This window comes from Tasmannia lanceolata, unplaced genomic scaffold (assembly GCF_043159265.1).
Source record: "Tasmannia lanceolata isolate RefF3 unplaced genomic scaffold, GAP_Taslan_0.1 ptg000024l, whole genome shotgun sequence".
Taxonomy (NCBI): domain Eukaryota; kingdom Viridiplantae; phylum Streptophyta; class Magnoliopsida; order Canellales; family Winteraceae; genus Tasmannia; species Tasmannia lanceolata.
This window is the reverse complement of record NW_027518701.1, coordinates 12,701,651-12,715,699: the sequence shown is the minus strand read 5'-3', so window position 1 is coordinate 12,715,699 and position 14,049 is coordinate 12,701,651.

Here is a 14,049-nt window from a genome sequence, read left to right as displayed (position 1 = left end):
CTGAAGATAAAACTCAAGAAACTTGAAGAAAATTCCATGTATTGACCCTTCTTTAACAGGTAAAAAGCATTATGCTGAGGTTTGAAGGTTGGGGAACAAATTCTAGATTCCACTGAGGAAATTGATTTTTCTTGGGAAGTTGACTCTTCAGGAGAGTGGACTCGTCTAAGGAGTTTAGAAGTTTGGTTCGAGATATACTCTTACATCTCTTATCTCAACTTACTGAAGACATTGACACTGATTGCCTTTTTTGCTTGATATCTTTTATGACGCAAGTCATAAAAGATGCCCCTAGTGTATTGTACTTCCATAACAAGAGTCCCAAGGAAAGTAAAACCAGGATAGGTAGGAAAATTTGGGTTTGTATAGGTTCTTTCTTTGGAATAAAGATGGGATAATGGCTAAGCTCAAAGACTTCTCCTTTCATTGACCACTATTTGAGGTTCGCTCTTTCCACCACCTTCTGCTTGAAATTTGACATCTTCAACATTTCTGAACAAGATATTTCTCGCTTTTCTCTGGTACTTAAACCAGGGTCTATTCTGAGAATTTTATTTTATTTTACTTTGGAAAGTATACACCCATTCTCCCAGTGCCAGACAACTTTGGACCTTGAAAGGAAAATGGATAAGAATGAGGAACAGACTTCCAAGACTCTATCAAAGAAGATGTACATTATTCAAGGGACTTGACTCACTTTTGATTCACCCTTAGACCTGATGTGTATTTTTAAATGGTAAGGCTAGCCGCTCTCAAAATAATTTCGAAAACCATGTCAAGAGGCACTAATTTCCTCCATCGGAATTTCCGTCATGGTTATTACCCCTTTGGATTACTCAGTCTTAATGCCCCTAGTTTAGAAAGGTGTCAAAGTAAATCTCACTGACACTACTTGAATTCCAAGATCCTGCCCTGTGTAGAGATTGCTTCTTCATCTCTTCGAATTTCCTCTGGTGGGAACTCATGATTATTGCATTCCAGGTTTCTGGTCTAGCAAACCATTTGCCTTAGCTTTTGCCCGGAATTCTCACACTATTCAAACACCAGAGTTCTCCATAATCGAGGAATTCCTTCCATGCCTTATCAGCTCACTTTTTGTGGAAAGTCTTTGCCTCTGACTGGATTACCTCTTCAATTTTCAACCCATCAGACCGTTACCCTCACTTTCGCATAAGCCAACCCTTTTGGTTGTTGACTTAGCAAACACATGACTCTAGGCCGCCCTTTCGGGTTTTCAACCTAGTGGGTCTTCAAACTCTCGTTCTTTTCATTTCTTTCTGTTTTTGTTTTTCAATTACCTTGAACCTTTGCTCGTTTCACCAGAAGAACTTTATAGGTAGGATCGGGTTCAAAAGGGTTGGATATCGGAAGTTCAAACGATTTGGACCGAATCTGGTCTTGCCAGACTACCTACGTACCCCAAAAATGGAGGATCAGATCCGCGTAGTTCGCTTTGGGGTTTAACAAAGAATGGTTTAGCTTTTTAGCTTCAAAATTTTGGAAGGGGGATGATTTAGATTTTATCCCAAAGGTTTTGACCGAACCTGAATTGATCAGGTTGCCTACGTACCCCCGAAGAGTTGGGGATCAGGTCATGACGTAGTTCAGGTGCATAAATGCCCCGGGTTTATAATGTGGTTGAAAGAATTGTTTGGTTTTAAAGTGTTGGCTCAAAGGGCTCACAAAAGGATTTTTTTTTTTAAACGTTGGGATTTTGGCTATAAAGGCTCAAACGTCCAATGATGGCCTCCTGGTGTTTTGATGTACAAGGTTTTGAATGTTTAAGGTTCAAGACTTTGAAATTTATTTATTAGAGTCTGGCGGTATTTGCAAACAAAACTTCAACCACGGTGCTCCACTTAAACTTGTGCGCTTCTCGAATATCTTGACTTTATGCTCAAGATTATACCGCTCTCGATAATCTCCAAATGTCGGAGACAATTCTGATATTCAATCTATCTCATAGACTCCATCACTTGGGTCTTTGATTTTTCTAAGGAGTTGTCTTAGTGACACATTCCCTTCTCCTTCTTATCTTTTTCTCATGCCTTTCTTTCTTTTGAATATTCTCTTTCTTTCGGACATAAAAACTGTCCTTACTATCTGAATACAATGACTTGAAATCCCACCAAGATGTACAACTCGAGTGTTCTTCTTGGGGATCAAGTTCTATGAATATAACTTTGAATCTGAAAACCTTCTCTCAATGTTCTCATCAGCTTCACTTGATGTCTGATGTTCATATCTCTCTCGAATTTTGCCTTTTGACTGAATGTCTAAAGCCGATGGAGTCTTGCTTTTCATCACAACAAGGCATTTACTTGGTTTATCCTCATAGGATCAGCAAGACCACCTCGAACCCCCTCTAAATAGGTTTATTAATTCTTTGCGCTCCTCGGGAGATAAAGTTTTGCCAATCCATCTTTCCCGAGTTTCAGATTTCGATACCACTATCAATAGCTTCGATTTCTTCTTTGAGTGGCTATGCTCGACGCCCTTCCTCTCGTTTGATCATGTTTCAGATCTCGAGGGGAATTTCGTCTGCATTCTCATTCGAGAAGGGTGTCTTTAGTTATTTTAAACATTAGATCTAGAGTGAATCATAAGAATACTGATAATATTGAAATCAAACTTTATTGAATTGAAAACTTTCAAGTACATCAATAGTTCTCAACACGCCTCAGTGGGCCCTACATCAAACTTGACAGAAAATAAAACACCAACTCTGAATGGGAAAGACTGACAAACATGACACACATTTTTATTGACACTACAAGACGCACCAACTTTCAACACGAGAGCTGGTATACACTTGACGGAAAATAAATCTTGAAATATGACACTTGACACATGACATTTGAAACATGACACTTGAACTGAGACAAAGAACTAGCACTGATGTTCATGAGTAGCACGCCTTTCTCCATGATAATGACAACTACTGAGTCCGATCTCGGAGTAAGAATCTCGGAAAGGGTAATCCTACAAAGTCCGGATGACCTGGCTTGTATTGATCTCCACCCTTTGATCTCCCTGAAGTCTCCTTAGTCATGACAGAACTTTCCGGAATCTCAAACACTAACTCTTTTCCTTTCACAGCTAGTTTGCCACTCGGTACCGGAGTATGAGCAATAACAGTTGGCTTTGCAGACAGCTGAACAGGATCATCATCTTCGATTCTCAGAATATATGGAACATGCTTCGGTTCACTTGACCCTGGAAAGTGGGAGGTAGAAATAACTGGTTTTGCGAGAGGCTGAATGAATCCATCATCCTCATCTGACTTCAAAACATACGCATCCCGTCTCAGAGGTCTCTGATAAGTACTGAGCTCATGTAGAATATGGAGATCCTCATCTATCAAGTCTTGGATCTTGTGCTTCAGTGCAACACAATAATTGGTACTATGGCTAAGACATTGGTGGTACAAACAATAGCATTTACCATCATTCTGCTTGTCCGAGTTTTTCAACAGATTTGAACACGGCGGTAAGGTTAACTTTCCCATTCTGACCAACTTCTTGAGAGCTGCTGCTTGTGTACAAGGTAATCTGGAAAATTTTCTTTTCAACTCCTTGGCTGGTTTTTCTCTTTGAACAAAAGATCTCTTTAAAGGTTGAAGGGAGGTTCCACTATAATTCATTTCCTTTTCAGCAATAAAGGATTTCATTCCATCTGGTTTCCACTTGAATGACCTTTGCCCATAATGGAAGATTTCCTCTACATTTCCATAAGAGAACCGATCAAGAAACCTGTCAACTAAATCTTTCAAACTTGTGATATCCCTCAAGTTTAAAGTGAAGAACCATTTCTTAGCTTCACCAGTTAAAGAGAGTGAAAACAACTTGGCTATCTGCTCTGGAGATAGGCCTTTCATTTCTAATACAGGAATATATGACCTTAAATGACTCCTCGGGCATCCCATCCCGTCATACATGTCAAACTTAGGAACTTCAAATTCAGGAGGGAGGATAACATCTGGAAAAAGGACATAGTCATTAAGGTCAAACTTCTTTTTGTTCTGAACCCTCTTATTTTCACCATCGCAATCCGATATCCCAAGCTCTTCTAGTAATGATTTTCCTTTGTCTAACTTGGTCTTATGTTCACAAAATTTCTCCTTGATATGTGGTCCATTATCAACATTATGCACTGATGACTTCTCAGACTGGTCCAGGCTTGTAATCAGATGAGAGTTTAAAATAGGCAGATTCTCAGAAATCATGGGTGCCTTCTCCTTTTCTTGAGCCTTCAAACGGGTCAACTCTTCTTTCATATTTGCTACCCATAGGACGAGAGTCTTCATCATGTCCAATATCTCCATTTGTGTTTCCTCAGATTCAGCCATTTAGTAAGAACCGCGTAGAACAGGTGTCAGGTGAGGGTTGAATAGAAATAGGTACTGAAAATGAGTGAAGTCAACAAGGTCAGACTCCCGCCATGGAATTGACAAACACTATAGTTCAATATAGGGTAATCAAATGAAAATCTCATATGCAAGTTGAGACAAAAGATGATACGAATATATCCTCTCATGGATAAAATCCGACAGCATAACATCTATGCAAAGAGATATGGTAAGATCAGCACATAGAGTTTGTCAACAAGTCTAAAAGGATACCGACCAAACCCAAGGTATTTGGAGAAAATTCGGCAGCATAACAGCTACATAGGGAGGTCAGGGTAAAGTAAACTCATGATCTAACCAACTTTATAGAATAACTGTCATACACAAAAAAAGTTCTAGGTAAAATTTGACAGCATAACGGAGCTACAAAGGGTATATGGGTAAAAAGAAACAGTAGTGCAGCACTCTTAAAAAGAATACCAACACCTCAAAATGACAGTGTCACTAGAAAAAGATAATAGGGTGAAAACTCGACCATAGCTAAAAACTATGTGACACGGGGTTTAATCCAATAACCGAAAGATCGAATAACAGATCATGACGATGATAATGGACAAATAAGAGTCATAGACTAGATCTGAGACTGGATAATAAGTGGAGATAACCCACTGAAATGAATAAGGATCCCTAACTAAAGGGAGAGAGGAGAACCCTAATCTAACAATCAAAATATACATATATATATATATATATACACATATATATCCTAACCAGGGGCACCAGCCCTAAATATATCCAAACAGAGTCAAGATACTTGACTCAAGACAGACATGTGAGTGTACTAGGACCGCATTGTAACCACATAAGGTGAGTTACAATAATCTATACACAGGACAAGGTTCCTAAATCTAGGTTCCAACATGTGTAAGTAACACATGTTCGCTCCTATATGAATAAAATACATATATTAGTACAAGCAAGTCCTAATTGGGTTTTTACTAGGTTAGCAAATATACCCATGTACATAATATATGTAAAAGGAAAGTAGAGCTCCGGACTCAATCAGGTACTATGCATATGATCCATACTTAAAATGTATAACACAAGTACGCCTAGTGTTATACATAGTATGCTTCATTGCTCATCGGCTGCTGTAAACACAAGTACGCCTAGTGTTTACGACTGCAGCTCTGGCACATAGCTTGGTAATAGATACAACAGCACCATCTGGATAGTGATATCCCATGAGGTACGCATTATATCTATCCCATGGAGCTAATAATAAGAAAATCAATAAAAGAGAAAAGAAAAAAATAAAATGATGTATGCTGTGCAGTGTGTGAATCCCTTGTTTTAAACACCTATCTGGTGCCCCTGGATTCTAAGCGATTGAATTCCCATTTATAATGATTTTAGCCCAAAATTCTTCAAAATTAGTAACAAATGGCATTTTAACAGAGTTAGGCAATTTCTCGAAAGAGAACATCCCCATCAGAGTCGCCAGCCTGTGGACCCCGATCCGAGAGAGGCGGCGGCGGTGAGAGACGAGCCCCCCACGATCCGTCTCACTGGATCATCCACGTGAATGGAGAGCTCTGCCAAGGAACTCTCGAAAGAAGTGTCTCTCACAGCATGAGTGGCGATATAAAAGGTGAGATACCTCTCGATTCGGGGACTAGCCCAGATTCGAGGCGTACCTTAAACAAAGAAGAGTCGTCATCCAAGGAAGTGGGCCAAGGATCCCATACTATGCTCTGTTGCAACGGATAACCAGAGATATAAAAGAAGGTTCGTGCCTGGTTACGAATTCGGAAGGTCCAAAGAGCACCTCGTCCGCCCAAGTGCAAGCACCTGGTCTCTTATGCCATTTATTATTGATTTTGAAGAGTTTTGGGTGAAAGTCATATGAAATGGGAATCAATATCTCCGAGAAGACGTCTATCTAATCATGCATGTCTCGGAGATGAATAATAAGCACACATAAAAGAAATGAAAGAAGTGTCGCCTAAGCAAAACTAGGTTATAAGTGACATGCCTAATGGGTGTCTAAGTTCTGGTGTGCAAACACATGCATGACATACCAAAAAAGTATAAGGTCTGCGCAATAAAGTAAGAAAACACTGCAAAACATAGAAAATGACTCGATACCATACGACCCTAAGACTCTAATCTATACCTAGGCCCGAGTCTTTAGATGATCTGATGTTCATCCAAAGAAGCCTACGTATCCCCGCCTCCACGAGAATCAAGGCAACGTAGTTCTTCGCACCTATTCTAAGCTATGATGCCTAAGACATCTAGACCTCTATCCTAGACTTGATCTAAAAGACCAGACTAGTTCTTAAAGCTTCTTGTGTGATTATTTAAATTCCAATGGATTGTAGATTTTAGGACACCCTATATGCCCTAACTAAATGCAGGTTAGCCCTAAGCTAATGCAGGTGGTTCCTATAATCTATGTGTAGCTAGGCTGTATATCCTAAGAAAAACAGTAGGATCTATCGCATCTTAGACCTAGTCATCAATTGGCGATGTGGATCGCCAACTGACCGGACGGAGGCGTAAAACTCTTAGCTAGGACTCACTCCTAACTCTAACACAAACAAATAAAACACACAACAAACAAACAAATGAACGAGGGAGCAACTCCCGACTCAAAAACTCTCTAACTAGGACAAGCTCCTAACTCTAGAGGAAGATCTTTTCGAAGAAAATAATATTTTGAAAGATTTTTGTAATTTTGAAAGATTTAAAATGCTTATTTTCAAAGGTTTGGCTGGACTTGGGATGTGGATCCCAAGCTGCACTACGTACCTCGTGTAAGAGGATCAAGCCAACGTAGTTCGGAACAGATTTCCTAACTACTCCTAATGACTCAAAGTTTTTGAGATTTTTGGTTTTTCAGATGTTTTTGATATTTTGGTTGTTTTATAGTGTTTTTTGAGTTTTTGACACAAGAGGACAAATCCTATCATCATAAGGGGAGGACAGACTCCTGAATATCCCGCAAAGGTTGGACAGCATCCTATGCTTTGCGAGGGAAAAGAACAGAAACACAGCTCTGCAAGGGTTGGACAGCTTCCTATACCTTGCAGGAGCGGATAAAAATCACATGATTTGATGAGAGGTTGGAAAGAATCCTAACCCCTATGATGATAGAATTTGATTCCTGAACAAGAGGACTGACTCTCTAGACTAAGGACGGATTCTTATGCTAGTAGACTATCAAACTAAGATAAAGCTCACAAGTAATAAGGAAAAAGAGACCAGCCGGGCCGGACAGCTACCTAGCCCTAAGGTGCAACAAATATGCAACCCAATACCCATAATGTAAGCCCAATGGTTTTTACCTTGGCATTCCCATCTTGTTTTGATGATTCCAATACACAAGTGATCATTTATCACTAATGTGTTTGTTTGTCTAAGTTGTAGATCTTGATAAAGTAAGATCAAGGATGCTTGGATTGAAGGCCAAGAAGCCCACATTGGACCACTAATTGGAAGGCCAAAGTCATCAAGCAAGAAGTAATGAAGACTTGAAGACATGAAGAAATTAATATTGAAGACCATTTCTTAAATGTAATTGATCCAAACCTAGATTAGGTTTTTAGAGGCATGATTAAAGTAATCTCACACACCCTAAATAAACAAGTGATTGTACTTGTGGAGTTCCAACACCTTGGTTGAGAACTGGAAGCCCAAAAACAGAATTGAAAATCTGCTCTGCATAGGCTTCTCGGAACTCCGAGAGGTTTTCTCGGAACTCCGAGAATTCTCGGAACTCCGAGAATTATTCTCGGAACTCCGAGAAATGGTCCAGTAGACTTTTTCCAATTTCTGTGAGGCTTCTCGGAACTCCGAGATTTTTTCTCGGAACTCCGAGAATTCTCGGAACTCCGAGAATTATTCTCGGAACTCCGAGAACACTCCAACGGTCTGAAAAAGAGCCGTTTGGAATTTTGCTGGAATTACCTCAATGCCATTGAACGGTCATATTTTGGTTTTCCTATAAATATGGGTGTTCTAAACATACAAACCATCAATTCTAACACTCTTAAACTTCATTTGAATACCCAAGAGTGAATCAAGCTTCAATTGTGCCTCTCATCACCAACTCTAGGATTTGGATCATAGGCTCTCAATTGTACATCTTTTGTAACCCTTGTGAAGGGATTTTTTAGTTCTTTCTTTCATCTTTCAAGATTTGTATTCGGGCGAGTATTCGGAGAAGCGGAGCCCTTTTTTTTCTCCGTTGTGAGGATTGCCACCAAGGTTAAAGCAATTGTAATTGGCACCGATCTTCGCCAAGGTTAAGAAGATCAAATAGTGAAGCCATCAACGGGTTTGGTTGGTGGAGTGGAGTAGGCCTCGGGTTTGAGGACCGAACCACTTTAAATCTCGGGTGCACTCTTTCTATCTCTTTGCTCTTTCATTTGCATTGCACCATTAGATTTAACTTGTATGCTTAAAATATTGTTTTTGATCTCTTAATCGGTTTAAGTTTTTCAAATTGGTAAATTCTAGTTTTCTTAAACAACCGTATTCTCCCTCCTCATAGTTGCCATTTCTATTATAACTTGGGACCCCCTATATCGGATTTTCACTTGGTATCAGAGCCTTGGCTCTTAAAAGATTTTAAAATTTTTTGAAAGTTTTTTCAAAATCTAACTAGGGAAAGATTTTATTTGGCAACTTCTAATTGTGAAATGGCACACCAAATAGGAACCGGACTTCCGGAAGGCCATTCCACAACTAGACCTCCTTTCTTCAATGGGTCAAACTATGGACATTGGAAAACAAGGATGCGCATCTATCTTCTTTCGATAGATGTGGAACTTTGGTACATTGTTGAAAATGGATACAATGTACCTTCCAATCCTTTTGAAGAATGGAATGTGGTAGAGAAAAGGCAAGCTAATTTGAACTACAAAGCAATAAATTCCTTGTTTTGTGCCTTAGCTACCGAGGAGTTTAATAGAGTTGCTCTTTTTGATTCCGCCAAGACTATTTGGGATACCCTTGCAACTACCCATGAGGGAACATCACAAGTCAAGGATTCCAAAATAAACTTGTTAAAGAGCAAGTATGAAATGTTTAGAATGAGTCCAAACGAGAGTATTTCGGAAATGTATACTCGTTTTTCTATTATTTCTAACGAACTAGCTAATCTTGGTAAATCTTATCCTAACGATGAGCTTGTGAGTAAGTTACTTAGGTCTCTTCCTCCCCATTGGGATCCAAAGGTGACCGCGATTCAAGAGTCAAAAAATCTCAAGACGCTAACCATAGAGGAGCTTGTAGGATCTCTCATCACCCATGAGATGCTCCTTACTAGCCGACAAGAGGAAAAGAAGCCAAAGGAGAAGGAGAGGGAATTTAGATCCCTAGCACTCAAGGCTTCCAAGGAAGACTCATCAAGTGAAGCGGATAGTGACGAAGAAGAAGCTTTACGAAGATTCAAGAGCTTGTGGAGAAAGAAGCATAAGAAAGATAAGAAGAAGAAAGAGGAAAGTGATGTTGAAAGAGCCTTAAGATGCTTCAATTGCAAGAAGATTGGACACAAAAGACCGGATTGTCCACTTCTAAAATCAACTTCCTCTAAGTACAAGGGTAAGAAGGATTGGAAGAAGCATAAGGCTCTTGCCGCCGGTTGGGATGCGTTAAGCACATCGGGCAAAAGCTCAAGTGAAGGGGAAGAAAATAAAAAAGATGATCTTTGCTTCATGACAATCACCCATGAAGTTGAGGTAAACTCTAACCCCTCATATTCTTCATCTAGTAGTAAAAGTGATAGTATACCTTATGATGAATTATGTGAAACCTTGCATACCCAAATTTCCAAAAACAAAGTTCTTAAAAAATCCATTTTAAAGTTAGAAAAAGAACTTGAATTTTTGAAAAGTGATTTATCTTCTTCCATATCTCAAGAACAAGTTACACTTGAAAATCATAAACTTGAGATTAATACCCTTAAGGGTAGCTTGGATGAGAAAACTTGCCAACTTTTAAAATTTCAAAATATGGCAAGCTCCTCCAACTCTTATGAAGATGAAAGAAATGAGCTTTTAGTTCAAACATCCCATCTTCATAATGAAAATGAAAGACTTAGATTATGTTTACATGGATTTCTAAATGGAAATAAAATAATTGACATAATCCTAAGTAAAACTAGTCTTAGACCTCAACATGCTTTTTATGATAGGACTAGTGTATCTAACCCTCTTGTTAGATGCCATTTTTGTGGAATGAATGGTCATTACCAATTCCAATGTGCATCCAAGAGTAGGGCTAGATGTGGGACCAAGAAATCTTGGGTTCCCAAAACCCCCATATGATGATATTCATATTGTGTAGATTAGGGGTTTTTGAACTTAAAATTGAATATATTTCATTTGTATGTTTTGTTTAATAACCCCTCTTGTATTGTAAAATTATTTTAACTAGGGGGAGTTAAAATTGAATTTTTCTTTGAAAAAGGGGGAGCTTTAAAATTGTAAATTTTAAACCCTTGTTTTTCTTACCCCTTCTTTTTGTTGATGACAAAGGGGGAGAAGAATCTAGAGTAAAGTCTCTAGTGTAAGAAAAATGTGAAAAGAGTATATGCTTTGATTTGTAAATCTCTTGTGCTTGTCATCATCAAAAAGGGGGAGATTGTAAGCCCAATGGTTTTTACCTTGGCATTCCCATCTTGTTTTGATGATTCCAATACACAAGTGATCATTTATCACTAATGTGTTTGTTTGTCTAAGTTGTAGATCTTGATAAAGTAAGATCAAGGATGCTTGGATTGAAGGCCAAGAAGCCCACATTGGACCACTAATTGGAAGGCCAAAGTCATCAAGCAAGAAGTCATGAAGACTTGAAGACATGAAGAAATTAATATTGAAGACCATTTCTTAAATGTAATTGATCCAAACCTAGATTAGGTTTTTAGAGGCATGATTAAAGTAATCTCACACACCCTAAATAAACAAGTGATTGTACTTGTGGAGTTCCAACACCTTGGAACCCTCATAGCAATCCCATCTTGATTGAGAACTGGAAGCCCAAAAACAGAATTGAAAATCTGCTCTGCATAGGCTTCTCGGAACTCCGAGAGGTTTTCTCGGAACTCCGAGAATTATTCTCGGAACTCCGAGAAATGGTCCAGTAGACTTTTTCCAATTTCTGTGAGGCTTCTCGGAACTCCGAGATTTTTTCTCGGAACTCCGAGAATTCTCGGAACTCCGAGAATTATTCTCGGAACTCCGAGAACACTCCAACGGTCTGAAAAAGAGCCGTTTGGAATTTTGCTGGAATTACCTCAATGCCATTGAACGGTCATATTTTGGTTTTCCTATAAATATGGGTGTTCTAAACATACAAACCATCAATCCTAACACTCTTAAACTTCATTTGAATACCCAAGAGTGAATCAAGCTTCAATTGTGCCTCTCATCACCAACTCTAGGATTTGGATCATAGGCTCTCAATTGTACATCTTTTGTAACCCTTGTGAAGGGATTTTTTAGTTCTTTCTTTCATCTTTCAAGATTTGTATTCGGGCGAGTATTCGGAGAAGCGGAGCCCTTTTTTTTTCTCCGTGGTGAGGATTGCCACCAAGGTTAAAGCAATTGTAATTGGCACCGATCTTCGCCAAGGTTAAGAAGATCAAATAGTGAAGCCATCAACGGGTTTGGTTGGTGGAGTGGAGTAGGCCTCGGGTTTGAGGACCGAACCACTTTAAATCTCGGGTGCACTCTTTCTATCTCTTTGCTCTTTCATTTGCATTGCACCATTAGATTTAACTTGTATGCTTAAAATATTGTTTTTGATCTCTTAATCGGTTTAAGTTTTTCAAATTGGTAAATTCTAGTTTTCTTAAACAACCGTATTCTCCCTCCTCATAGTTGCCATTTCTATTATAACTTCACATGATTTGATGAGAGGTTGGAAAGAATCCTAACCCCTATGATGATAGAATTTGATTCCTGAACAAGAGGACTGACTCTCTAGACTAAGGACGGATTCCTATGCTAGTAGACTATCAAACTAAGATAAAGCTCACAAGTAATAAGGAAAAAGAGACCAGCCGGGCCGGACAGCTACCTAGCCCTAAGGTGCAACAAATATGCAACCCAATACCCATAAGGGTCGGGGTATGATGCCAAGCAGAGCAAGGTGTTCTTCCAAAAACCAAAAGACGCACAAAGAGGAGGTTTAGCAAGAAAATGAAACTGGGTAGACTAAGGACGGATTCCTATAGTAAAGACTGACACTGAAATTAGGAATTCTAAGAAGGAAGTGCTAATGAGACAAGGCATGTCTCTTAAAAGAGATGGAGGACAACTAAGACCAATGAGACAAAATCTGCCTCCAAAGGAATTGAATTTTCCTACATGAGACATAGCCTGTCTCCTCAAAAAAAGATAGTACATCTCTACATGAGACATAGCTTGTCTCCTAAAAGGGGAGGACATTTCTGCACGAAACATAGCTTGTCTCCCTGAGAGGGCTCTAGAGAAATCTTTCATTGCCCTTGCAATGAATGGATTTCTAATTTCTAGGGGATACACACCATAAAGACTTGGACAAGTCTTTAAATAAATGGGAGGAGTGCTACTTGGACTAAGCGAGTCTCCTAAGGATGGGCTTAGGCTAGCGCCTTCATCGCCCTTGCAACGAGAGGGAATTCTAATATCTAAAGAATTTAACAAAAATCTAAAAGACTGTGTTAGTCTATCAAAGAGAGAAGGAAAGTCTACCAGATAATCACAAATTCCATTCTATTCTTATAAAAATAAATCAAGTACTAAACAAAGAAAAATTTTCAATAAAACAATACACGATCTATAGCAATTATAAAAGGATAAACAACATTAATTAGTCCAGACCAGCCGCTGGATAGCCTAATAAAGTAAAAACAATATCAAACACTTCAAAACCAACCACAAACCCCAATACGGGGACTCCAATGAAATCAGATGATGCCAAAGTAATCATCTGATATCAAATACACATGATAATATTTCTAATCCCGCCTTGAGATCAGACAGTACTCATGTCCATACTATCGAATAGAGTAGTCATCTGATCTCCTTCTTCCTATTAACAATTTATTTAAATAAAAAGGAATGAGTATAATAAGCTTTGAGATAATCTCACCTGAACAATCCATTTATTACCGTCTTCGAACCCTAACTCAAAGCTTAGTATGAAAGAGAAGTATTAAATTTCTAACAGATTATAGAAATACATTAAATGATATTTTTAATTTGTACAAATTTTAATACAATCAGGGCAGAATGGCCATGAGGTACAAATAAATTAAAAAAATAAATATTGGAGCAGCTAGAATAAGGCAAACATGAAAGTATTTGACACGCCACAACTCACCCATACATGTACAGGGTTGATTTCCAGCATTCATGAACTGGTGGCAACTCACATTTAAGAATGACTTATAATTCAAGCATGCATGGGATCAAATTGCATAGAACCAAGAAGAGAATTGAAATGTATAAGAACCAGTGGTCACCAGCCTTATTATGAATTATGCTCTAGAAATTTCTGAAATCATATACTCCTTATGTTCCTTTTTGGAACTTCACAAAGAAAACTATCATATAATTTCAAGATGAGAGCAATACATTCTTATCCAAAGAGGTTTCAAACATTCAATGAGAAGTCATTGTCAAAATAAAGGAGAAATGTATTTACTG